We start from the raw sequence: 27,241 nt of genomic DNA, 5'->3' as shown, positions 1-27,241 counted from the left end.
CAGAACACACAGTGAATGGACACGGAGTGCAGACAATGTGGGTAGGGGAGTAGGGGAGAGAAATAAAAAATGAATCTTAAAAAAAAAATCCAACACACAGGGAGCGGATGTGGCTCAAGCGGTTGAGCTCCTGCTTCCTACATTGGAGGTCCCAGGTTCCTGGGGCCTCCTAAAAACAAAACCACCAAACAAACGAAAAAAAAACCAACTTAGGAAGTGGATGGGTTCAAGCGATTGGGCTCCCATTTACCATATGGGAGGTCCAGGGTTCGATGCCCAGGGCCTCCTGATGAATACAAGGGGTCTGCGCAGCGCGCCGGCCTAAGCAAAGAGCTGATGCAAGAAAAAGCCACAAAGAGGAAAGACAACGAGAGATGTAGCAGACTAGGGAGCCGAGATGGGGCAAGAGATTGCGGTCTTCTCCCCAACTCCAGAACCGGTTCCTGCAGCCACCTAAAGAGAACACAAGCAGACACAGAAGAACGCACAGCGAATGGACAGAGGGCAGACAACGTGGCAGCAGGCGGTGGGGAATAAATAAATCTTAAAAAAAAAAAACCCAACTCAGAGGAGCCGATGCAACTCAGTGGTTGAGTGCCACCATCCCACACTCGGGGTCCCAGGCTCACTCCCTGCTGCCCTGGTACCTTAAAAAGAAAAAAATCAATACAAGGAAATTTACAAAATTCACAAATATTTGGAAATAAAACAATACACTCCAAAGTAACCAATGGGTCCAAAAAAATCACAAGGGAAATTAGAAAATACATTGAGATGAACGAAAATAAAGACATGACTTTATGGGATAAAGCTAAAGCAATGCTTAAGGAGAAATTTACAGTAAATGCCTATGTTAAAAATGACCTTAAACCAATAACCCAAACTCTACCTTAAGATACTGAAAAAAAAGAAAAGTAAATTAAACCCAAAGCAAGAAGAAGGTAAGAATCCTAGAGCAGAAAGTCAACGGGGAGCGATGTGGCCCAGGTGAGCTCCCGACTCCCACCAGGAGGTCCCAGGTTTATTCCTGGAGCCTCCTGAAAAAACACAAACGGAAAGCAAGCAAAACAAATGAAAAAACCAACTCAGGGGAGCCTATGTGGCTCGGTGGCTGAGCACTGGCTCCCACATGCCAGGTCCCAGGTACAATCCCTGCCACCCAGTACCTAAAAAAAAAAAGGAGGAGGAGGAAATCAAAGAAAGAGAGTATAGAAAAACTAAAGAAAAACCAGTGAAACAAAATTATGGTTCTTTGAAAAGATCTACAAAGTTGACAAACCTTTAGGTAGCCAGACCAAGAGAAAGAGAAGGCTCAATTACTAAAAATCAGGAATGAAAAGGGGCGATTACCACCGACCTCACCAAAAGAAAAGGTTCAGTGCCGGACCTTATCAAAGAAAACTGTGTAGTTTGAGACGTTTATGGACCCCAGAAAGTTATGTCTTAAAGCTGATCTACTCCTGTGGGTGGGACCTTTTATTAGGTCACTGCAGTGGAGTGGGACCCAGGGCTGGTCTTGATCCTCTTACTGGAGTCCTTTATAAATGGGAGAACAGGAAGACAGAGGGGGGAAAAAAGCCACAGGAGCAGAGAGAGCCAGAGGAAGCCAGAAGCTGAAGACAACAAAACCAGAGAAGCTCCGGAGAGACCAGCAGATGTGCCACGTGCCTGGCCACACGAGGGGTCTTTGGGGAAGAGTCGCCCGACGATGCCTTGACTTGGACATTTTTGTCAGCCTCAAACTGTGCGCTAATAAATTCTCATTGCTTAAAGTGAGCCCGTTTCTGGTATACTGCGTTTCGCAACCTAGCAGGCTAAACAGGTTCCAAGGTTAGACTATGGAAAACTGTATATGCCAACGAATTAGGATAATTTAGATGCAACAAATTCCTAGAAAGACACCACCTATCTCAAGTCACTCAAGACAATATAGAAAACTAAACAGACATACAGCAAGAAAATGAGCTAGGAATAAAAGAAATACCCACCAAGAAAAGCCCAGGGGAGCGGATATGGCGCGAGTGGTTGAGCGCCTGCTTCCCATATGGGAGATGTGGGGTTTGGTTCCTGGTGTCTCCTAAAAACAAACAAACAAAAAAACCAACTCAGGGGAGCTAATGTGGTCAGAGGTTGAGCACCAGCCTCCCACTTATGAGGTCCCGGGTTCAATCCCTGGCCCTGGAACCTCAAAAAGGAAGAGATAAAAAAAGCAAGCCCAGACCCAGATGGCTTAACCCCATCACACAACGAGAGGATAATTAATAGCAATTCTTCACGGACTTTCCAAAAAATAGAAGGGGAGGAACATTTCCCAACTCATGCCTGACATCAAAACCAGACAAAGACATCAAGCACGAAAACTACAGAAAACATCTCCTATGAACAGTCACAAACACCCAGAACAAAACAGGAAACTGAATCCAGCAAGAGATGACCAAGGGGACGTCACCCAGACACTCGGGGCGGCTCGTCAACACGAAGGGCCGTATCGGTCAGAATCAATGACAAGGTCATGCGGTCACCTCCGTAGATTCAGGCAAATCAACAGATCTTGACCAAACTGAACATCCCCTTATGATCAAAACACTCAGCAAACAAGGAACAGAGGGGAACCCTCTCCACCTGATAAAGGGAATCACAAAATACGCACAGCTGAATGTTGAAAGACCGAACATTTCCCACAAGATCGGATTTCTTCTGATGGCAATGAAATGTTCTAAAATTTATTGTGGTGATGGCTGCCCAATTCTGCATATGCTAAAAACCATTATATCGTACACTTTAAATGGGTTAATTGCATGGTTTGTAAATTGTCTCAATAAAACTATTTTTAAAAGTTAAAGAACACTGTAGCACAACTCTGTGATTAAAACTAAAAGCCACTGTACACTTTGGTGGTATAAAAGTATATCTCAATGAAACTACTTAAAAGAAAAAGACCACTATAAATCAAAATGAATTTATGAAAAATGTTCAAGTAATTCACAAGAACCCAGGAGGGCAGAGGTGTAAACAAAAAAGCAGACAACACAAAACAAATATTAAAATGGCAGACTTAAGCCCTAACATGACTACATTAAGTGAAAAGGATCTAAATATACCAATTAAAAATAGAGCTTGGCAGCATAGATTAAAAAACACAACCCAAATATATATTGTCCACAAGAAACTCACTTCAAATATAATGGAAGAGACACCGCCTACCACATGGGAGGTCCACGGTTCAAACCCTGGGCCTCCTTGACCCGTGTGGAGCTGGCCCATGCGCAGTGCTGATGCGCGCAAGGAGTGCCGTGCCACGCAGGGGTGTCCCCCGCGTAGGGGAGCCCCATGCACAAGGAGTGCGCCCTGTAAGGAGAGCCGCCCAGTGCGAAAGAAAGTGCAGAACTGCCCAGGAATGGCGCCGCACACACGGAGAGCTGACACAAGATGGCACAAAAAGAAACACAGATTCCCGTGCCACTGACAACAAAAGAAGCAGACAAAGAACAACACACAACAAATAGACACAGAGAACAGACACCTGGGGCAGGGGGGAAGGGGAGAGAAATTTAAAAAAATATATTAAAAAAATAAAAATAAAAATAAAAACCATAAATAATTTTTAAAAAGGGGTATCATGCAAAACATTAATCAAAAGAAATCAGGGATTGCTAAAGTAATTAAATCAGATAAAGTAGATTTCAGAGCAATTAACAGAAACAGAAAGGGATATTTACAATAAACAAAAAAGGTTAAGTCCAACAAGATGACAGAGCAATCCTCATTGTGTTATGCGCAAAGAAATCAATCTGCAAAATATGCGAGGCCCATACAAGAACTGAGAGCAGAAAGAGAAACCCACAGTAACTGGAGACTTCAACATTCCTCTCAACAACAGAACTAGCTAGAAAATGAGCAAAACTGGGCATTCACAGAACACTCCACCACCAAGAACGGAAGTACCTTCTTTTCAGGTGCCTGGACACGTCATGTCAAGGTGTGGACTCCTGGGGTACAGTACGGGCATCCACAAATTCAAATGACTCGAAGTCACAGGCCACCTTCTCTGACCAGACTCAAACTAGAAAACGTATCAAACAAAAACGTTCAGGGCATCTCCAAACACGCGGAAATAAACAACATACTTCTAAGTCACCCAAGAGTTAAAGAAGTGAAGGCAAATTTTAAAACACATTTAATTGAATGAAAAGGAAAACACAACATATCCAATTTTGTGGGATACAGCCTAAGCAATACTTACAGGAAAATACACAACACTACAGTGCAACGTATTAGAAAAGAGGGAAAGTCTCCTATCAAATAGAAGCGGATGTGGCTCAAGTGATAAGGCCTCCACCTCCCACACGGGAGGACCCGGGCTCCATCCCTGGGGCCTCCTGGGGAAAAGGAAGAGAAAGCCAGTGCCCACAAGGCGAGCCAGAGCCCGCACAAGTGCCCGCGGCGAGCCGAGAGCCCACGTGGTGAGCCAGCGCCACGCAGCGAGCCAGTGCCCACGTGGCGAGCTAAATTCCTGCGCAGCAAGCCGAGTGCCCGCGCACGTGAGTCACGCAGCAAGAGGATGATGCAAAAGAGAGACGAAGGGGAGACTGAAGGTGAAGCACAGCAGAGACCAGGAACTGAGGTGGCGCAACTGACAGGAAACTCCTCTCCACATCAGAGGTCCCCAGGATCGAATCCTGATGAATCTAGAGCAGACAGATGAGAAGACAAAAAGAGAAATAGATACAGAAGACCACAGAGCAAATGGACACAGACAGCAAAAGCAGCAGGTGGGGGGAGGGAGGGGAAAAAAATCAAGTTCCCACTGCAAGAACCTAGAAAGAGAGTAAAATGAACACAAAGTAAGCAGAAGGAAGTAATAGAGAAGAACAGAAATCAGTGATACTGAAAACAGAAAAAATAAAAAGAACTGGTTCTTTGAACAGATGAATAAAACTGGTAAATCTCTTGCGAGACTGTCAAAGAAGAAAAGAGAAAAAAAGAAGACAGAAATTACCATTATTAGGAAGGAAATAGGGATATATCACCACAGATCCTGGGACATCAAAGACAAAGTCAGGGAACCCTAGAAACAAACCTACACCAACACGGCACCTCACATGAAATGGACCAATTCCTCAAAAAACAGACACTACCAAGACTCACTCAAATGAAAGAGGTAACTGACTAACCTTGTAACTAGGAAAACTGAACTGGTAACCTTCACACTGCCAAAAAAGAAATCTCTAAATCCAGACGGTGTCACTGGAAAACTGCATAAAATGTCTAAAGAACACCAACTACAATCTCTAACGGGAAATAGAAAAACACTGCCTTCATGTTACCCTGACAGCCAAACTAGACAAGACAGCACAGGCTAACACAGACGTAAAAATCCTCAACTAAACAATGGCAAATAGAATTCAGCAATATAGAAAAAGAATGAGATTTAGGCCAGAGATACAAGGCTAGTTCAAGATTTGAAAGGGGCGGGGGTGAGAATCAATGTAAGGTACCATACATATGTAAAGAAGCTAGAAAACCACATGTGCCCAGAGGCGCAGTAAAAACAGTGAAAAAGCTGACATCCATTCAAGGTAAAAACTTGCAGAGAAACAGTAATAGAGGGGAATCTGCGTGAAGTAAGGCACGGGGGAAAGGCGCAGGACACTGCTGTTCCCCGAGCAGCGACACTGACCATCCACACAGAAAACCCCAAGGAATTTGCAAAAACCTCCCAGGACTGAAAAGTGAGCTCAGGGAAGCGGACGTGGCTCAACTGATAGAGCGTCCACCCACCATGTGGAGGGCCCAGGGTTCGACCCCCAGGACCTCCTGACCCCTGTGGTGAGCTGACCCAAGCGCAGTGCTGATGCACACAAAGGGTGCCGTGCCACGCAGCGGTGTCCCCGGCCTATGGGTGCCCCATGTGCAAGGAGTGCGCCCTGCAAGGAAAGCCGCCCTGTGTGAAAAAAGCGCAGCCCACACAGAGAGCGGATGCAGAAAGATGATGCAACAGTTTCCCAGGGCTGCCTGATAATGCAAGCAGATGCAGAACATGCAGCAAATGGACACAGAGAGCAGACAATGGGGGGGAAGGGGAGAGAAATCTTTTTTAAAAAAACCATCAATATACCAAGAGCATGTTTATAAACTAATAATTAACAAAATTAAAAACACTGTACCATTTACAATTACTTAGAGAAAGGAAGAAGGAAAGGAAGAGGAGGGAGGAAAGAGCCTGGGTGAAATCTCATTGAACATGTACAGGATCTGTACGCTGTAAGCTACAAAATGTTGCTGATAAAAACCGGGAAGATCTAAGTGAACGGAGGGAAAGACAGCCCCTAAGCGGCGTGCCATGCGCTGGAAGATTCCACACAGCAAATACCTTCAATTCTTCCCAATTGACTTAGAGGTTTAATGCAATTCCTATCAAAGTCCCAGCAAGACATTTTGTTGATAAAACCAGACTATTGTAAAAGTTAAGAGAAGGCAAAGGGACTAGAATACCTCAAACAACTGTGAAAAAGAATGGGGTGGGAGGAAGGCGTCTAGCTGACTTCAAGTTGTCAAGACAGACCCACGAGTACACCGCCCCGGCACCTACAAGGACAACTGCAATTCCACGCAGGACCCTCGCACCTCACACGAAAACTAACTCAACCACTGAGCTGTAAACCTGAACGTGGTGACAATGATTATTCTACCAGAATTTTTTTAAAAAGCCCGAAGAACCGCACAACACAGAGGAATGAACTCTAAAGCACGCTGTGGACCGGGGCAGATAGCACTGTAATAAAAAGGCTGCAACAGTTGTAACAAAGTTACCGCGCCAATGCAAAACATTACCAGAGAAAGCTGCATTGTGGGGGTGGGACAGAGAACTGTGATTTCTATTTCTGCATGATCGCTCTGTAAACCTACAACCGCGCGAATGAAAAATTAAGCCAAAAAAACCGAACTCAAAAATGATTCATGGACTCCAAAGTGAAATATAAAACGAGGCAAAAACACAGGAAAAAAGATCTTTAGGATCTAGAGCTAGGCAAAGAGTTCTTGGACTCGACACCAAAAGCACAATCTGTAAAAGGAAAACCTGATGAAATGAGCTAAACCAAAATAAAATGCAAGAGATTCCACAATGAGATGAAAAGACAAACTACAGTCTGCAAACCCTATATCCAGAGAACATCTAGATTTTATATGTATCTTAATTCTTAAAATCTATACATACATTTTTTTAATTCTCAAGAGTTGAAGAAAAAGCCAATTAAAATTAGCAAAGGCAGGAAGCGGCATCTCATGAGGACCTACGGGTGGCCACTCAGCACGCGCAGAGATGCCCGACATCACTAGACAACAGGGGCTGGACCTGCAACTGACGCCCCAACAGGACAGCGCCACTGCACCCCGAGGGCGGCGAACATGGAAAGCGGCGGCACCGCCCAGGGAGCGAGGAACCCTGGGCGCTGCTGAAGGGGAGACCAGCTCGGCGGGCACCGGGCGGGGCGGGAGGCGGCTGGCGCCCAAGGGCAGCTAAGGGACCCCTGCGAGGCACCCGCCTAGCCCAGTCCTCCTTTCCTTCAGCCACAGCTTTGCTGGGACAGTTCAGGGACATACAGGTCACCCCTGAAGGGCGCAGCTCTCCTCAGGTCAAACAGCACCCATCGCATGCACGAACCACTGCTCGCACCTGTCTAACAGCACCCATCGCATGGATGAACTACTGCTCACACCTGTTTAACAGCACCCATCGCACGGAAGAACCACTGCTCACGCCTGTCTAACAGCACCCGTCGCATGGACGGACCACTGCTCACACCTGTCTAACAGCACCCATCGCATGGACGAACCACTGCGCGCGCCCGTCTGCTCTGTACTTTCTTAAAACTGCACGTGAGTCTACAATATCTCCAAATAAAAACTTTCTCAAACATAAATGGCGTTGCTCTGGGGTGCCGGTTTTAGAAAGAGAACTTCCACGCTCCTTGTGACAGCCTAGCCTAACAGGATAACGAACCGACAGACGCGCAATGCTCCATCATGTCGAGAACGTGCAAGTCCAGGACTCAAATGGCCGCCACATGAGCTTTAAAACGTTCACTTCAGCTCCTGAGTTTTGTCTGCCGTAGACTGCGGTGCCTCGGGGTCACACCGACGAGGGGATTCGTTCTGGTTGCTTTAATGGGCTATGAAAGGCATGCGTGGGAAGCAGGTGTGGCTAAAGCAGCCCGTGACCTACCTACCTACCACACGGGAGGTTCCGGGAGCTCCTAAAGGCGGCAAGCAAGACCGAGAGCTGATGCGACAGCTGGTGCAGCGAGGGGACACAACAAGCAGGGAAGAGAGGTGGCTCAAGCGATTAGGCGCCTCCCTTCCACACGGGAGGACCCAGGTTCGGTCCCCGGGGACTCCTGAAAAAAAGATGAGCACACAACAAAGAGATACAGAACACAGAGCGAGTGCAAACAACGTGGGGGGATAAAAACATAAATGTAAAAAGGCACGTGTCCGCAAGCGCGTGGCAGGGGTCCCGTCACGGGTCCTCCGTGGGCTGCCGTGCGCCACCCAGTCCCCCTGCTCCACGGCTGCTCTGAAGCGCAGTTAGCTCCAGCAGGTAAGGAGGCACCGAGGGGGCTGCGCTGGGAGCTGCCTTGGCAGAGAACGTGACTTGGGATCAGGTACATCCGCGGTGTGAGTCTGTTCAGCCAGCAGAGAAAGAGTTGTTTTGTTTTCAAGTGAAATGTCTGGTTATTCCAGAATGTGACTGAGGACAGGGAACAACAGAAACGTCAGTGGGAACGGAAAACGGAGGTTTTGCAGAAAGCGGCCTTCTCACTCCCCTTGTTTAAAACACCTATAAACAACGAGACGTAAAAAACAGTGTTTATGTCCCGGCAGAACGTGCTCCATTTTGACAGGTTTACTCACGGGAGGAATTTCCCGAGAGCTTTCTGAGGGTCGGTTTTCCCTGTGACAGGGACCCGGCCTCGGCGCCTCTGGCCTGCCCGAGCACGAGGCTGGAAGACGCCCTGTAGCGCACCAGCACCCTGCAAGCGAGCCCGCCCCGTCAGCTGTGGGCTGGCTGCGGACTTTGTCATGACCTTGACTACTGAAAAATTATTTTTTGTTTGAAGTTCCTCCGTTCTGAAGGGCTAAGATTCCTTCTGATCATGGTCCTGGCTTTGCGGCTTTCTTTAAAATATTCCACCCGGGCCTGGATTCGCAAGACCGAGGCCCCAGCACCCTGCGCCGCGCTCAGGACGGTTTCCACTGCCCGAGGTGCTCCGACAGTGAGGCCGACTCTGCCGGCCCAAGCCAGGCTCCGCACTTCAGAAGTAAAGATGCTTCTTCACCCGTCACTATCGGGGCCCAGAGGCCCCTGGACACCAGAATTTTTCAGGCAATTGGGGCTTGGTGGTCCCCACCTCTCAGCACCTCCGCCAGGGCCCCGGGAAGGCCCTTCTCACGCGGCGACCCCCCACGGGGCCGGGGGTGGCCAATGGCCCAGCACTTCCTGTCCCCAGGGTGGCCCTGCGGGGTAGGAAACGAGGTCCGCAGACAGGGGAGCCGCGCCGCAGCTGGAGCGGGGCGGGCCCTCGGGGCTGCTGCGCTGACCCCCACCAGTGACCCCGCGCCCTCCAGCGGCGCCGTCCCGGGCCCGCGGCCTGGCCCACCCCGTGAGAAGCAGTGGACGGGAGGGTCAAATGCTCTTTCTTCCGGGCCCATCTCTAGCCCTCAACTCGGGAGAGCCCGTCTCCAAACCCAAGGAATCCTTCCTGACCTCCCGAGACCTCGGAATTCAGAAGCAAGTACCTGCTCCGCCCCACGCCCCCCCCAGCTGCCCCCACTGCCTCCTTCTCGCCCCCATCTTGGCAGACACACTTCACATCCAAGACTTAAACCTGGCGCATCCCAACTGCAAATAAGGCCCCTTGCAGTCGGGTGGGACAAGCCCGCCGTTCAGGAGACGGGCGGCAAAGCCCTCCCAGGAAAGCCCGCGGCACTCACCTGCCGACGAAGCCCCCCCACAGACAGGTTGTGCAGGGGGAGCCCAGGACCCACACCCAAAGTGGGGAGCTAGCTCCCCTCCCTGCCTCAGGCAAGCAAATCACACAAAGCACAAGACCTGCTTTTCTAACATACAGATACGGAGATTATTTACAATCACAAAGGGAAAAGGGTTAAAGAACATCAGTTAAGGGAAGGAGCTGTGGCTCCAGCAGTTGGGCGCCCGCCTATCACACAGGAGAACCCAGGTTCAGTTCCTGGTGCCTCCTAAAAAGACGACACGCTGACAACAGACACAGAGAGCAGACATCGAACAAAATCAAGGGGGTGGGGGGGAGAAATAAACAAAAATAAATCTAAAAAACCCAAAACGACAGTTAAGAACTTAAAAATAAGTTAGGAAGATGCTGTGTGCTTTAAACGTCTTCAAGGAAAACCGTCCACTCTCACCGGCCCACCCAGGATGAGCAGTTCTCTGAGGGACTCTTCAACGACGACTAAGCCACAGCCTCTGGGAGGTTCCAGTCGACCCCGAGATTCCAAACAAAGGGACGTAAACGACTCTGTCCCGTAGAGAGGAGAACCCCGAGGGCAGGGTTCCCTCGCCCGGGCAGAGCGGGCACTTAGGTAGCTCACTGGGCAGCGTGCGGCTCTCCTTCTTCAGCGACTGTCAACACCGCGTCCCTCAAGAGCCCTGCGGACCAGCTCCCCTGTCCCGTCAGCATGAAAACCATCTTCGATGCATGACTCACGTTTTTAACTTCTGAAAAAGTAAACTTGGTCAGCCCTACCCGTGTGAGACAGTTTGAGGTTGTTTCTGCATCCCATGCGATCGGGTCCTCAGACCTACGAGTGAGCCATTCCTGCGGGTGGGACCTCTGCACGAAATTCAGTCAAGGGACTTTTGATTATATCACCTGATTAGCTCTTTAGGGTCTCGGGCTGGACTCGCCCTCTTGCTGGGTGTCCCGTAACTGAGAACTGAAAGCGAAACAGAGGGGACCCCGCCAGAGAACGGGCTCCCCGCGGAGCCGCTCAAGGCGGAGACGAGCTGCGCGCCCAGGGAGGAGGCGGCCTGGAGGGGCGGCAGAGACCAGGCGGGCCACCCTGCCTCGCGCGCGGCCGTGGGGCGCTGCTGCCTCGTGATGGCGCCTCCGACGGAGCCTGGATTTGGGCATTTTCACAGCCTCGGCACCAGAAGCTTTTACCTAAGTCCCCGTTTCTGAGCGTTTTGCACTGGCAGCCTTGAGCCGTCGAAAACAACGCACAAGGTGAAAAAACAAAGTGTCAAACGGAAGGAAGAGAAGCCACCTTCAAAGCCCCAGGCAGGGCGCGGGCTGCACCCACCATAATGGGTGTCACCCAGACAGGGTCCCAACGAAAGGGAGAACGCCAAGGACTGCCGCGGAGAGCGGAGAGGCGCGAGGAGCGAGGCTTGCAACCAGCAGCCGTGCGGGGCAGGCTGGGCCGTGCGGGGCGCTCCGTGCGCCTGCGCCAACGGGGACGGCACGGCTGCAGCGGGTGCCGCACGGCGGTTCTCCCGCGGCCGCCCCAGCCTCCCCCCTGCGGGGCCCGCCACCACCCAGCACACTCCCAACAGCCCCAGGGGCCCACCCACGACACGGACACAGACCCCCGCCAGGGAGAAGCACCTGCAGCAACAACCAGGCGCCACCTCCAAGCCACAGCACGAGCCACAGAAGCCCAAGGGGAAACGAGCCCCCCGCGCAGCGTGGCCACGTCCCCGTGAGATCCTGGAACTCGTCGGAGGCACCCAGGTGCAAAGTACCCGGGGCCACTCGCAGGGATGCTTGTCTCGTAAAACTAGACCCAACCCCACTGCGGAGGGGCGCGCTCTCCCACAGCGGCACGCCGAGCGCCTAAAGTACCCACAGGGTGCGACAGGTAAGCAAACGCAGCCAAAGAACGGACTAACCAATGAGCGTCGCTTTGTGCACAAAGGTGTGCTTTCACCGGTGGAGCCAGGTGGACAGCGGCACATCAACAATACGGTTTTTTCATTACAAAGTGTTTGGAATTGTACAAATAATCCATATCCAAGTTATTAAAACGTCAGTGGGAGGAAGCAGGCGTGGCTCAAGTGTCTGAGCGCCCGCCGACCACACGGGCGGTCCCTGCTGAGGTTCCCGGGGCCGCCTGAAGCCGGCGAGCTGATGCAACCAGAGACTCTGGGCAGGAGAGCAGGTGAGAGACAACTAAGCAGGGAAAGGAGGGGCTCAAGTGATTAGGCTCCTCCCTCTCAAATTGGAGGTCCTGGGTTCGGTTCCTGGTGCCTCCTAAAGAAACAAGAAAGAAGGAACAGACACAGCGAGTGCAAAACGATGAGAGGGGGGAGGAGAAAGAAAACAAATCTTAAAAAAAAAAAGGCAGTGGGTGGAGACGGGTGGACAAGGCACCTACCCGCCGGCAGTGTGTGGCCAGGTGCCCTGCAGTGGGTGCAGCCCTGGGTCCCCAGAACCCCCCACTCCCCTCAGCCTCAAGCCATCCCCACCTCCAAGCAAGGAGTCCCAGAACCCCCGAAATCTTTGAATCCAGCTTCCCTGAGGAATCATGGGGGACCCCTATGTAACCCAGCACTCTTGTTTTAATGGCTTGCCAGGCTCCTCCCATGCTTAGGAAAGATAAGGAGATCCTAGCTTTACAGACGAGGAAACCGAGGGTCCGAGTGGAAAAGGAACTCACTCAAACGCACTCATCCAGCCTAAAACCCAGATCTGGAGGGCGTTGACATGCAGCCCCTTCATCGCAAGGGGACAGAAGATGCAGCGGATGTCACAGCTCCGCTCCGAGGGAGCCAGGCTCAGCCCCGGGCGGCAGCAAGGCTCAGGGGCCAGGCCCAGGAGAGGCCGCGCCACGGGTGGGGAGGAGGCCCCCAGGGCCACTGACAGGACGTGCACAGCGCGGAGGCCCCGGCCGCCCCCGGACCCTGCGGGAAGGCGGTGACCCGGGTGCAGCAGGCAGCCCTGACTCCCCGAGGCTCCCGCGAGGGCACGAGGTAACGCGCTCACCTGACTTCAGCCCCGGCTTTGAAGGAAAGCCCGCGCCTCTCCAGGGCACGGAGCCTGGGATCAGGGATCCGCACGTCCGCCCCGGTCCAGGGACCCCACGCCGGGCAGGGCGAGGGGCAGCGCCGTGTCCCAGGAGGCGACCCAGGTCCTCACCGACGGGGGCCGGAAGACACGCAGAGGCGGGGCCTGGTGGGCACGCGGGCGGGACGCTGACTTTTACGAGAAAGTGAAGGAGCCGTCGAGCTGCTGCCTTTTCTGTACCCCCGAGGAGAGCATCTGGCCTGGAGGTCTCATGCGTGGGCTCCAGCAGAGCGAGGACCCTCCACCTCCAGGGTGTGCCCAGGGGACCCCAGGAACGGGTGGCGATGGAGGACAGGCAGGCACGAGGAGGCAGCACGGGCCCACTCCAGCTCCACGCGGATGGACTCCAGGTTTCCTTCCCAGAGGAGGAGGCGGGCGGGAGGGGCGAGGCGGCCACCCCGGGCCCCTCCAGCCTGCAGGCGGCGAGCACGGGCAGGGGCGCCGAGCAGGGGCTGAGCTCGCTGCACCGCCCCACCCCCCGCGGGGCAGGTGCGCCCAGGCTGAGAGGACCCAGGGTGGCAGGTGTCACCACAGACCCCACCGGAACCACAGGACAGCAGTCAGCTCCCTTCCCCCCACCCCGAAGACCACCTGGGCTGCTTCCCACCACGGACCTCCCCACCCTGCACCCCAGACCCAACCAGCAGAGCCAACCACAAGGACCACGGGCCGTGGGGGGCCGGAGGGAACCGCAGGACAGGGCCACGGTCACTGCCAGTCTCGAGTCATGCCGGCCGGGGGGTCCCATCTCTGCGCTTCGTCTGCCTGTAGCTGGGACCACAGGGTCCCAGAACTACCCACCCCAGCCTGCAGGGCTAAGGGGGCCCCTCCCCGGCAGTCCCACCTGTGGTCACGCCACCAAGAAGCCCCGCCCAGACCCCAGCCGCCATGCCCAGTGCCCCTCAGCAGCGCCAGGGCCCCCGGCACACCCACCCCACCCGCGGCGCGGAGCAGCCTCGCTGCCACGACGGTCAGCCTAGAGTCCCCAGGCCCCGTCGTTTGCTCCCTTCCGCCTCCCCCTTCCCGCGGGAGCTGGTGCCACCTCGCCGTCTGGCCACCGTGGATGACTGGCCACTGCTGCGCCATCAGACGCTGCGCTGGGGGGAGCCTGCTGCCCCCTCGCTCCAGGACGGGCGCCCCAAACCCTCACCGAGAGGCTGGATACCAGCCGGGGCAGCGGGGGGGCAGCTGGATGAGGGGCGCCTCTCCAGGGCGGGGGGACCGGGGCACCTCGCCACCTAGAGGACAGCACCGCTGTCCCTTCAAAGAGCAGGGGGTGGGCAGGCGGCGGTCAGAGAAAGGGCACCTCGGCTCCACCCCTGCACTGGGTGATGGGTGCACCCCCAGACTCCTGCCTTTGCAGATGTAATTAACCGAGTGAGGCCGCGCGGGACGAGACAGACACAAGCCACGTGGGTGAGGCGGCAGGGACGGGGTGAAGCGGCTGCAGCCCGAGGGGCGCCAGGCATGGCTGCCACGAGCCGCGGAGCTGGGTGCGGCTCCTGGGGAGGCGTGGGGAGGGGCACGCACCATCTTCCCATGTGAGGAGCTGACGAGGCCAGGGGTGCCAGCCTGGCCACGGGCATGTCCACTAGCCAGCGTGGGTGGCGGGCGGGAAGGGAGGAGCCGACAGGGCTCTAAAGGATGCACCAGGGAAGCGGACGTGGCTCAGGTGTCTGGGCTCCCGCCTACCACACGGGAGGTAGCTGGTTCAGATCGTGGCACCTCCATAAGACGAGGACAAGGTGATGCAACAAGTCGCAGGGAGGAAAAACATAATGAGACACACAATAAAAAAGCAGGGAGTGGAGTTGGCTCTAGCCATCAGGTACCTCCCTCCCACATCACAGGTCCCACGTTCGGCGAAAGAAACAAGGAAGACGAACAGACATTGCAAGGGAAAAACAAAGGGGTGGGGAGAAAGAAATAAAATCTAAAAAAATAAAAAATAAAGGAACGCTAGAAGCGCCCCCACCCCGACTGCCCTCCCCCGGGCACAGCACCAGACTGAAGGCAGCAGGCCAGAGGGCGCCCGAGCGGCTGCCGACACCCTAAGAGCAGTTTCGCGTTGGGAGAAGCTGCCCTTTGCGGACAGGCCAGGCCACCTCGACACGGGCGGGAGCTCCTTCTGCAGGGGACGGGGCGCAGCTCCATGGCTGGGCGCCGGCTTCCCATCACGAGGCCCCAGGTTCAAACCCGGGTACCTCCTGAAAAAAAAAACACATCCCTTTTGCAGCCGTTCCCAACGGGTCTCCCGCTGACCACCCTGGCGGGGGGACCGGCACCGACCCCCGGGGGAGCCAGGCGAGGGATTGGGCTAGAGGGGAGGCCACGTGTCCCTCCGCCCACCAGCAAGGGTGCAGCGGGGGAGGGGGGACGCAGGGCCCACAGGAGGTTTAGCGACCCCAGGTTTAGCGACCCCAGGCACAGGTGCCAGGGGTGGGGGTCCAAGGGTCAGAGGTCAGGGGTGAGGTCGGGCCAGGCAGCCGGGGTGGGGGGGGGGGAGTGGACACAGAGGGTCTCCCCGTGCGTGGCTTCTGCTCATGAACCGCGGCAGATGGGAGCCGAGGGGGAAACCGGCACGGAAGCTGCTGTGGGTGACCGCCGAGAAGTGGGGGACGCGCCCCTGCAGGACAGCAGTCCCCGGCCCCGGCACCCCCTCCCACCAGCACTGTTGGAGGCAACACGCCCTCCCGCTGCGCCCAAACGGGCGCCAATGCTTACGGGGGGCAGGGAGGGTTCCTTGAAAGGCAGGCAGGAGGGGACGCGTGGAGGCCCACAGGACGGCGGGCTGGGGGGCCGGGATGGAAAGTTCACAGTGACCACGAACGACAACCCAGGAGTCTGGGTGGGACCCAACAACGGAGGAGAAAAGGCCCAAAGGGATGACACAGGGACGTGCAACTCAGCGTGGACTGTGACCTCCCACCGGTGTTGACTTCCACGCAGCAGTTACTGAGCAAATGTCCCGGTTCCCAGGAGACGGGCGTGCGCGCACGACAGGCTCCCAGGGCACGGCGGGTGCAACCTGTCCCCCACGTTTAGGGACAGTGGGACACAGACAGGACAAGACAGACAGACGCAGCGACGGCGGCACATTACCGAAGGCGGCGAACCTGGGTGGGGAGCTGGCGGCTCTCCACACGTGGCAGGTGACATTTCTGCTACTGTCCTTGAGATCTGAAATTATTTCAAAATAAAATTTTTTTTTTTCCCCAAATAAACAACTACTTAAAGCCCGGAGTCCACCAGGTCCTTCCCGGGTGCCTGTCGTCTCACCTGCCACCGGGGCCGCCAGGACGCCGCCTGTGCCCGCGTCTCGGGGCCCTGACGGGCGGACACCGGGTTTGTTTCCAGGACGCGCCTTGTGACATGCGCTGGCCGGCGAAACTGGGTTACAATAATTAACACAAATTCTGCCTCGTCCCAGGGCTTACGTAAGCCCCGGCGGCCCCGTTTCCCGCGCCCCCCCCCCGTGGCTGCTACTGGACTCGCACCTGCGCAGCCCTCCCCACGTCCCCCCACCCCCGCAGGCACCCGCCGCGGCCCCAGCACCGGGGCCCCTGCCTCCAAGCTCGGCGCGACCCGGCGCCAGGCCCCACTCAGCCCCTTCCTGCACCGCAGGGGCCCCGGCCCCCCAGGGTGTCCCCAAAGCCCCTGCCTGTCATGTAGGCACCGGCCACGGACCCCGGCTGCTGCTGTCCTGCCCCCTCCCCAAGCGGCCTGGGCTGGACAATAAGCCACACGGGCCCCAGGTCAGCACCCGGCCCGCGGCCCGTCCTCTGCTCCCAGCTGTCCCAGGGAGGGCTGCCCGGGGCCTGGAGGTCTCCCCACTGCCTCCGGGCGCTGCCCACCCACGACGGGCACGGGAACTCGAGGTACGACATGGGGGCCCGGCAGGGAGCTGGCAGCACCGCGGCTGGAGGTCCGGGGCACCGGGGGTCCCCGTGAGCGCTCCGGTTGCCGGTGGGCACCCCCCAGGGCCCACCCGTGGACCTTTTCAGTGGGTGCGGCCAGAGAGCGCCGGGCCCCCGACCTGCCCTGTCACGCGTCGCCACGCCATTGACACCAGCCGGAGGTGCGCGTGGCCTCGGCTCAGCGGGCGGCAGGGCCCGGGGGAGGGCGGCGCTGGTCCGGGCAGCCCGTGCCACAAGACCAGGGCCAAAGGTGGCCTCTGCCGTTCCTGCCCCGGAGCTCCCAGGGGCAGCAGAGCCGTGGGTGACGCCCGCTGGGGCGGATCCTCGGGGACTCGTAGCCCCCGGGGGTCCTAAGTGCCTACCCCAGGTACAGCCAGAGCTCAGTAACCACAGGTCACCGGTCACTGGGCCGCTGGGCGTCAGGCGACCTCAAGAAAGGACAGGGATGTGGCTCCCACTTCGCGAGGGGCAGGGAGGCGCAAGGCCCCACCCACAGGATGGAGCCCACGGGCCGGGTCCGGCTGCCCCCAAGCCCGTGCCCAGCATCCCGCGTCAAGGGACGGGCCGGAGGGAGGGGGCACCACGGGGGCACACCCACCACCAGTACCGAGGTGCAGCCGAGGCGCCTCCGTGGCCAGCCGGGCACCGGGGTGGAGCCGCCAGGGCGCGCAGCCCGCGGGGGGGGGGGGGGGGACCCCCTGGCCTCGGGGAGAACGTCTCCTGGTGGAGCTGGCGGGCAATTTGCATGATATTCTTTGCAAGTTAATATCAGCTTCTGATAATGATCTCGGCGCGGAGCTGAGGCGGCTGTTACAACACTAAGTAATCATATTTTAAATTATGTTTCCCTTTATAGAAAGGTGTTGCAAAAACACAGCGCCCTGCGCGCCGTCTGTTGCAGCCCCGCTGCCAACCGCCTGACCGGCTTCCCCGCCTGGCGCCACGGCGGCCGGGCACACGCGTGGCCGGGGACCGCGGTCCCCCACCCCGGGCTCTCCCAGGCAGGCTGTCTGGAGGCCGGGGGCTCCCGGGCTTGCACCCCTCTCGCCTGAGGTCCCCGCAGCTCAGGAGGGACAGGGGCGACCCTGCCACCAGCCCCGGCCTCAGGCTGGAAACCCCAGGGTCCCCAAGGCCGGCTTCCAGGTGTGCGTGGGGCAGCGTGGGGGGCAAAACCCCGAGAACACAAACCCTTGGGCCCGCCCCTGGGAACTTCTCCCTCGTCACCCACTGGCCAGGCAGGCTGCCCCATCCCACAAAACCCGGGCTCCGGCCCGTTCCTGGGAAGTTGAGCTCACCCATGGGGGCCCCGGCGCTGGCGCAGGGGGGCAGCCCTCCTCGGGGAGGGGGGCCGCGAGCACTGCAGACCCTGAAGGCCGCCTGGCCTCGAGCACGTGCTCCCCTTCTCCCCGTTTGAGAACCAAGGCCGACCACTCAACCTCTATTTTCTTAAAAGCTTTTTTCCTTTCTTTTTTATTTAAAAAAAAATCCAATTATAGCACAAATCTCTCAGCAGGGGTCAGTATGGGAAAAGAAGAGCCAAAGTCAATGGACGTGACAGAGGCAAGATTAATGCCTGAAGGGTTTCCAAAGTTGTATGATGCAGATTTCATTAACATTTTAATTGTAATGTATCTTTTTAATCTCCTCTCACCCTAATGGCTTTATATCCCCCCCAAAAAAGAGAGGAAGAAAAAACTGCTGACAACAACAAAATGTATCAACATACAAAATTTAACAAAGGCGCTTAGCAGTGCAATGGAAACGAGATTAAATGAGCAAAACTATGTTAGGGCTGCGATTCCCACAGCAACTGGAGGCAGAAGGCGGCGAAGGCATTTTGCTTCTGCATTTGGGGGCAGTGGCACTGGCTGGGGCGAGGAGGGGGGCTGCGGCCATGGGGGGCAGCCCAGGGGGACCCCAGTGCCAGAATGATGCCTGCTTCCTCCCCAGCCCAGCCCAGCTGCCCCCGTCAGGCCGCCCTGCCCTTCTCCGGGGCCCTAATCCAGGAGGAAGGCTTTTCCAGAAAATACCAGCCGGCCTGGGGGGGGGGGCAGGGTGCCCTGGTAGCATGGGGGAAGGGCCAGTGGGGGGTCACAATAAAGGGGCTGCTGACCAGCCCCCCAGCAGGCCTCAGGCACCACATTCCAGCCAGCCCCCAAGGCCCAGCACCAGCGCCGCCCGGCAGGTCTGGCAGAGGCCACCACCTCCAAAGATGGGAACGCCCAGCCCCGGCCACCACAGCCTGCAAGGTTTTTATTTTCAATCAACAAACTCTGCCTGGGCACTGACCCTGCCCTGCTGCTGTACCCGAGGCCGTCCCACCCCCCCCATCCCCGCCCGCAGACCCCGGGGAGGAGTCCTCGAGCCCGCAGGACCCCCTGGGGTGGGCCCGGGGGACAGCCCCGCAGCGCCGGCCACTGCTCGCCCCCGTGACTATATATGGGCACCTCAGCCCCTCGCTCCCGCCCCGTTCACGCGCTGCGCCCGCCTCCTGGCCAGGGCCCGGGGGAGGGGCAGATTCCTTAAGAGAGACCCAGAGACAGCTCTACACCCCCCCTCGCCCCGAAAACCCCAAGTTGGCCTCCACGCCTCCCCGGGGCGGGGGAGCAGCAACCCCTCAAGGGGCCGGGGCCTCTTGGGGAAGGGGCTCAGAAGAGAGCCACTGTGGTGGCAGCAGCCCCCCCACCCCCTCGAGGCAGGCTAATGCCAGCACCTCCCAGCTACTTAGTGCAGCCGGGCGGGGCCCAGAGAGGGTGAGCTGCTGGTCAAGGTCACACAGCCTGGGATTGGCCTTGAACCCAGGCCCACCTGACCTCAGCACCAACCACCCCCCTGACCTGGGACGCAAGCCCACCCAGGTCAGTGTCCTCCTGCCCCCTCCTCGCCCCGGGGACCCTCCTCCTTGGGGGCCATCCCACCTCTGAGAAGGCACCCCCAGGTGGCTGCCCCCAGCCAGCTTCGGGCTCCGGGCTGGCCCCTGGCCACGGGCGGCCAGGGAAGCGAGCCCGCGGTGGGTGGCAGCGGCAGGTGACACAGGAGGGGGCCCGGGCGGCCGAGAAGCATATTTTGCAAATGACCTCATCGAGAGCCAGGCCTGGTGAGGCGAGGATTTGCAAAAAGAGAAACAGGCCCCCCCCCACGCCCGAGAGGCAGGAGGGGGCGCCCCGGGACCCCCACACGGGGTCGCCTGGAGGCCGTGGAGCCCACGCCCCTGACGCGGGGCTGCGGGGAGGGTCTGGTGCCAACCCCCAGCTCTCGGCCTCCAGCCCGAGGCCCAGGACGCTCCCCAAGGGCTCCCCGTGGACCCACAGGTGCCAGGCAAGGCCCCAGGCAGGAGGGGCTGGGGCGGGGGCCGGGAGCCTCCGCGACTCCCGCACAGGGCTCTGCTCCCCTCCCGGAGAATCCCACCCAGACCTCCTCGGGCACGGGCTCCCCGACGCAGGCCAGCTCGGGCCCGTCCAGCCCGCGGGGCGTCCAGCAGCCGAGTGCCCGGAGGGTGCCGGCAGCGGGGGCGTCAGGCTGGGGCCCCTAACCTTCAAGTGTGTGCGCTACCGGAGGATCCACGCAGGCCCTGGAGTGCCCCGACGAGGGGCCGGGACCCCCGCATTCTGAGCTCATGGGGACAGACCACCCCGCGCCCCCAGTGCCAGCCCTCCAGGGACTCCTCTCCCCCCGGGCGGCTGGGGTCAGGGGCGGGCTGAGGTCGAGGACCTTGACCTGGCAGCCAGCAGGATCTGCAGCCTCGCAGGGGCCTCCAGGGGGCACCCGCCCGAGGCCACGCCTGCCTGCCCCACAGCCCCGCAGGGCCAGCAGGCAGCGCCGCCGAAGGGGCCAGGCCTCCCAGCCCACGCTGGAGCGGGCACCGCCGCCGTGAGGCAGGCCGCACCGGGGCTGGCCAGGCACCTCGGAGAGGCTGAAGCCCTTTCAAGTCCTCCAGAAGTCCCCACCCCGGGCCGGCGCGGGGGTCCCACACGCCCCCTGCACAGCCCAAGGCCGCTCCAGGGGGTGCGCGGCCCCCGTCCCCAGCCCTCTCCACGCTCGTCAGGGGCCTCCTCCCGGCCGCAGAGCGCAGACGCCACAGGGACAGCCCAGCCGAGAGGCCAGGCCCTGCGCGTGGGCGTGACCCCTCTCACAGGTGACCCACGCCACCTGACCGCGCACCGGGCCCTCTCGCCAGAGGGACGCGGCCCAGCGCCCTCGGACTCCTCTGCTTTGGTCTCCTCCGCTCAGACTCCAACAGGAGCGCTCCCCAACAATGCAACAGCCCGCGCTGCTAGGAGTGGGCGCGGAGGGCCGGGGGCAGGGCAGGAGGCCCTGGGCCCCACCTTGGGTGGGCAGGGAGCGAGCCAAACTGCCAGTGCCCACGGGGGAATACCAAAACTAGAATGAAACAGCCCGATGCCGAGCCTGGCACCGCAGGACGCCCTGCAAGCGAGTACCCAGCGGGGGGGGGCGAGGGGAGAGGGGCGGGTAAGGCAGAGGGGGGGGGGGGGGGGCGGCCCGGGGCGAGGGTGACCGTGCAGGAGAAGTCGGGGCTGTGGCGCCGCTGCAGGCAGGAGGGTCGGCGCCCGGGCCTCGCCTGGCCCAGCCCCACAGGTCATGCCCGCCCGGAACGTGGGGCCAGGGACGCCCAAATGGGGTGCCCTAGCCGCCCCGAGAACTGCCGTTGGAAAGGAGGGATCCCAACATCCACGTGGGACAAACATGCCAGTCGGGGGGCCGAGGGGGGGAAGGGGACCGCCCAGCGCGATCTCACCAACCCGGACCCAGAAGGACGGAGGAGACAGCCGCGGGCCCAACAGCAAACTTCTGACCAGCCTCAAGGGCGCGCGAGGAGACCCTCGAGGGCCCGGCCTCCACCCTGCCCCGGGGAAGTGCGCAGCAAGCGCGGCCTGGCACGCGGAGCGCCGGGCGGCGGGACTCCTCCAGGGCCCGGGACAAGCGGCGGCGGCGCCAGGGCCTGAGCTCCGGGGGACGCAGCACCGGGGCGCCAGGCAGTGCGCGACCGGGGGTCCCGCGTGGGGTCGCCCGCGGTTCCTGGCCCAGGAGGGCAGCGGGGGGCACGGAAGGGCCCGGCCGGCCCAGCAGGGCGCGCGGCGGGCGGGAGCGCCGCTGCAGCGCGCGCTGGGTCCGCGGCCCCGGCCCGGTCACGCCCTGGGGTCCCCCCGCGAGGGCCGGGCTCGCTCCTTCCGCGCGGAGAGGCCCGAGAACAGCCGGCGAGGGGATGCGCAGGGCGCCCGGGCCGGCGCTCCGCCCACCGCGCGCCCAGGGGCGGCGGCGCTACCCCCGGGACGCCCCCGGCGGCCCGCCCGGCCCCTCGGCCCGGGGCGCTCGGCGGCCCGCGCCCCGCATCCCGCGCCACTGCGGCAGGGCGGCCCCGCAGCCGCGGCCCGCGCCAACTTGGGAGCGGCGCGCGCGGGCGGAGTTTGCGGGAAGTGCGGGCCGGGCCCCGCGCGCCGGGCAGGCCGCGGGACTCCCGGGCGCCGGCCGCGCGGACGCGCCCCCCCGCGCGGCGCGGACGTCAACGAGGCGCGGCCCGCGCGCGGAGCTGCTCGTACCTGCGCCCCGCGGCCTCGGCGGCCGCCCCGCGCCCGAGCCCCGGCGGCAGCGGCCCGCGGCGCAGGAAGTGCAGCGGCGTCCGCGCGCGCCGCTCACATGGACTTTCTCGGGCCGCGCCCAGCACCCGCGGCCGCACCGCGCGGGGCGGGCCGGGGGCGGGCCGGGGGCGGGGCGGCCGGCCGCGGGGCCTTTAAAGGGACCGCCGCCGCCCGCGCGCGCGCGCACGCCGCCCCGGGACGCGCCCGCTCCCCGCACCCTGCCCCCGGGTGGGCCCTGGCGGGCGCGGGAGCCCGGGTGCTCGCGGCTCCTGGCGTCCGGCCCTGCGCGGGGCACGAGCCGCCGCCCTCCGCCTCTCCCGGCCCAGAGCCCCGGAGCGCCGCGACCTACCCCACCCGCGCTGGCACGGTTGCGGCGTCAAGGATGCGGGACCTAGTGCGGCGGCACCCGCGCCGCCGCCGCCGCCGGGGAGGGGCCCGCCGTCCCGCTGACGCAGGGGCCAGCCCTGGAGCCTGGGACGCGAAAGCGCCTCCCGCCGCGGCCCGGGAACCGCGAGCGCGTGCGCGCTGCTGCGCTGCCTTCAGGCCCGGCGTGATCTGGGCGCACCTGGCGCTCGTCCCCTGCAGCGGTCCCCAGAGCACGGCCCCCCTCGCTCCGGGGCGGTCGACGGCCTCCCCGAGGGGCGTGGGGAATGTGCTAGAAAAGGACGGCCCGCGCGCCCGGACCCTGCTCTGGGCTCCGTGGGGGTCGCAGCTCCAGCTGGTTCAGGGAGCGGTGAGAGCCAGCTGGCCCGAGGATCACAAGCTTGGCCGGGTGACCCTTGCTCCCAGCCTCGAGCTAGCCTTGGCCAGAGGCTGACCCTTGACCCCAACCTGCGGATGTCCACGGTCCCACTCCCCGGGCTGGAGATGCTCCCTGGGGGAGGTGGCTGACCCCGGGCACGCCAGCTCAGGCCCAGACGAGTCCCAGCTCCCTCCGCAGGAGCTGCTGCCCAGCCCTGGCCAGGGAGGGGGGCCTTCCCTCCCCCTTCCCACTGCCGCCCCTGCAGTGAAGCCAGATCACGAGGGCGGCCCCCCAACCCAACCCTTGGGCGCCCCTACCTGTCCAGGAGAGCCGGCAGCCACCCTGGCTGGAGGTTCAGGACTCAGACCCGGTGGGGGCCGCTGCTCAGTGTAGGTGAGCGGCCAGGCTGTGGGGGCGCGAGGGGCGGCGCGGGGCCTGGCAGAGCCTGGGGGGCGTGCTCCCAGCCTGGGAACCGAGCTCGGCAGCCTGGCCTGCGTCGCGGTCTGGCCAGGCCCGGGGAGGCTCCAGAGGTGGGGCGCCCCCGCCCAGATGTGCACATCTGATTGTTTTCATCACTCAGGCGCCAATCATTTCTTTAAAATTCCTCTCTAATGACGGAAATTTGGAAAACATTGTGAAGCTTTCAAAAGACAACAGGTCGTCCTCCGAAGCCCACAGCCCCGGGGCAGGGGGTGGGGGGTATTTCCTGGGCGGGTCGGCGGGTTCCCGCAAGTTTTAAAAGCCTCGGGGTTGGGTTAAGTACTCGCTTTATCTCGCTTCATTTTCACAACAATCTGAGAGGTCCGCGCTGTTGTTATTCTGTTTTGCCTGATGAAAAGAATTGGGGCTTAGGGAGAAAAGGCAGTTTCACCTGGGGGCGGGGGCAGAGTTGAACCGGTCTGGGGGCTGGGCCACCCGGCCCCGTGGGGTGAGCTGCCTGGCACCCAGCGCCCCAGAGAAGCCCCGCTGGGTTTTCTCGGCTCAGGGCAGCTGGCCCGGGCCTGGGGCCTGGAGCTGAGCTTTCAGGGCCGGCGGCGTTCCCCCCCTTTATCCAGAAAGCAGCCGACTGCAGGGAAGGAGGCAATCACGGGAGATAAAGACGCAAACGTGTGGACGGCCCGCAGCGGCCCAGGGAGGTGCTCCGAGGGCCTGCTAGGCCCGGGGCCTGGCCAGGTGACCTCACTGGAGGGCAGGCTGGACCTGGCTGCGCCCGAACCCAGAGTGACTGAGGGAAATGGGGACCCAGAGGTTGTGGCCCGAGGGAGCGGGCATGTGACAGAGGCGAGGGCGCGAGGAGGCCGAGCTGGCCCGGAAGGGCTCTCCCCCCACCGCCAGCACCTGACTTCAGACGCAGGCTCCAAGGGGAGTCCCCGGGCGGAGCTTGGTCAAGGAGGGTGTCGCGGCTGGAGAGAGCTGGCCCGGGCCGCCCCGCCTGTCCTCCCCTGGACAGCAGGAGGCTCTGGTCCCCAGCCGGGTGCTGCTGCCCCGTGGGCGACCAATGTCACCGGCTCAGTGGAGGCCACGAGAAGCCGCCCGGGGTGGCCCTGGCCACACGCCCGCCAGCCCGTGCCCTCTCCACGCCGGCTTCCTTGGGCTCCCACCCTGAGTGGCCTGTGCGTGGCCCTCAGGGGTCCACGGCGCAATCGACAGCCCGCACCCAGACGTGCTCCTCGACACAGCCATGTGGGTGATGGACGGACGACCGCACGGCATGGCCAAGCGAGCCCAGTGGTCCCCGGCAGCTGCCCCTCTGCCTGGGGGTCCTGGAGGCTCTGCCAGCCGCTGGCCGCTCCGGCCCGTGGGCACTGCCATCAGGCGGACCCGGCGCCTTCCCTGTCCTACTGGGCGCCGATCCCACTCCTCACAAGGAGAGGACGCCCAAAGGCCTTTGGTGGGATGGCCACCGGCATTTACTGTCCCAGGAGCAAAAGGGACCCCTGACTTGGGGCCCAGACCTCCCTGACTTGGCCCACTCCCCCCTGACTCGGAGTTTGCTCCCCCCTGACTTGGGGCTCAGGCCCTCCTAACTTGGGGTCCACTCCCCCCAACTTGGGGTCTGCTCCCCCCTGACTTGGTCCACTCCCCCCTGATTTGGGGTCCAGACCCCCCTGACCTGGGGTCCACTCCCCCATGACCTGGGGTCCATTCACCCCCGACCTGGGGTCCATTCCCCCTGACTTGGTCTGCTCCCCCTGACCTGGGGTCCGCTCCCCCTGACTTGGTCTGCTCCCCCCTGACCTGGGGTCTGCTCCCCCTGACCTGGGGTCCATTCCCCCTGACCTGGGGTCCGCTGCCCCCGACCTGGGGTCCATTCCCCCTGACCTGGGGTCCGCTCCCCCCTGACCTGGGGCCCAGGCCCCTCAGAAGCTGCCAGCAGGGAGGACCCTGGGGGGAGGGCTTTCCTGCAGCGGGAGCCTTGGTGGTCCCAGCACCACCCGACACAGGCAGCTGTCAGCAGGGGGTGCAAAAGGGCTGAGTGCGGCGATTAGCTCCGGAGAGGGCACCCCCACCCCACCTTCACCCTAGGACCCCCCTCACCCTCACCTCTCACCACCCCCAGGAAACCTGACTCCTGGACGCGGCCTCACAGGACACCCCCAAGGCAAGGCAACCCCGAGGTGCCAGGGCCCTGGTGGGAGTGGGGGGGGGGACAGGCAGAGGCTGGGGGGGGCGGGCAGGGCGCCGCTGTGGGGGTCCCCGGTTTCTTTTAAAACAGGTGAAAGTCTTGTAACATGAAGTTCAGCATTTGGAAGTGAACGGCGCTGGGCGCCTTCCCCGTCTGCACCCACCCGCCATCTGGCTCCAGAACGGGCCTCTTCCCTTCCAGCCCCCGCTGGACCCCTTGGGGCGCCCCAGCCCGCCCCTGCAGCCCACCTGGGGCCTTCTCCTCCCCCTCCTTTCTCCCCTTTTGCCCCCCAGGCCTCCCTGCCCCACCTCAATCAGGCGCCCTTTGTGTCCTTGGCCTTCACCAGGATCGGTCAGGCTTCCTGTCTCTCCCTGGGCTTAGGCTGGCAAGACCTGTCAGGGTCCCCTGGGCGCAAGCCCTGGAACAGTGGGCGGCCCCGCCCTGGCCCCTGCGAGCCGCCCTGCCTCGCCCACCGAGGAAGGGGCAGGCAGGGTCCCAGGAGCCAGCCCCAGACTCGGGAGCAGCGGGGGCCAGGCTCCGGGTTCGCAGCAGGGGCTTTGCCCACCTCACCCCTGGCCTCTTGCCTCAGCCTCTTGCCTCAGCGTCCTCTCCTCCAGGAATTGCCTCCCCGGGGCCTCAAGGGGACATACAGGAGCCTCGAGGAAACTTTGGGGCAGGGGTCTAGGGCGCTGTGGGAGCTGGGCCAGGGTGGCACTGGGGACGGGCTAGGAGCTGCACCCAGGCCACCTGCTCCCCCACCCTGCTGCACCCAGGCCACCTGCTCCCCCAGCCCGGCAGCACCCAGGCCACCTGCTCCCCCAGCCCTGCAGCACCCAGGCCACCTGCTCCCCCAGCCCTGCAGCACGCAGGCCACCTGTTCCCCATCCCCGCTGCACCCAGGCCACCTGCTCCCCCAGCTCCGCAGCACCCAGGCCACCTACTGGCCCCCAGCCATCTGCCTGCCTGCCACAGGGCCCTCGCACACAGGCTCCCGCTTCTGGGACCCCTGTCCCCGTGCTGGCACGGGACCCCTGCATCGCGTGAGGACCAGGCCGCCGAGGCCGCTGACTCAAGCCGCCGGGGCGCCGTCCCTGACCCCCAGCCAGCTGTCACAGCCCAGGTCCCACCTCGGCGGCCCTCGGCCAGCTGAACGTCTGAGTGAGCGGATGGCTTGGTCGTCCCCCGGGAGCTTTTGCTGCCCCAGCACGGATCCGCCAGGCACCCGGGGGAGGGGTGCTTCACCCTTCTAGCGC

General features: G+C 61.0%; 1 protein-coding gene across 1 annotated transcript in view; it reads right to left on the bottom strand.

Moving 5' to 3' along the window:
- The window catches only part of NACC2 (NACC family member 2), a 64,344-nt gene extending 41,684 nt beyond the window's left edge, over nucleotides 1–22,660 (bottom strand). The window contains exon 1 of the mRNA XM_058302735.1: nucleotides 22,582–22,660. The gene's annotated coding sequence lies outside the window, so the exon portion shown is untranslated. The remainder of the gene's footprint in view (nucleotides 1–22,581) is intronic.
- Nucleotides 22,661–27,241: the final 4,581 nt, after the last annotated feature.

The sequence above is a fragment of the Dasypus novemcinctus genome, chromosome 8, assembly GCF_030445035.2.
Source record: "Dasypus novemcinctus isolate mDasNov1 chromosome 8, mDasNov1.1.hap2, whole genome shotgun sequence".
Classification (NCBI taxonomy): Eukaryota; Metazoa; Chordata; class Mammalia; order Cingulata; family Dasypodidae; genus Dasypus; species Dasypus novemcinctus.
This window is presented reverse-complemented; position numbering and strand designations above follow the sequence as displayed.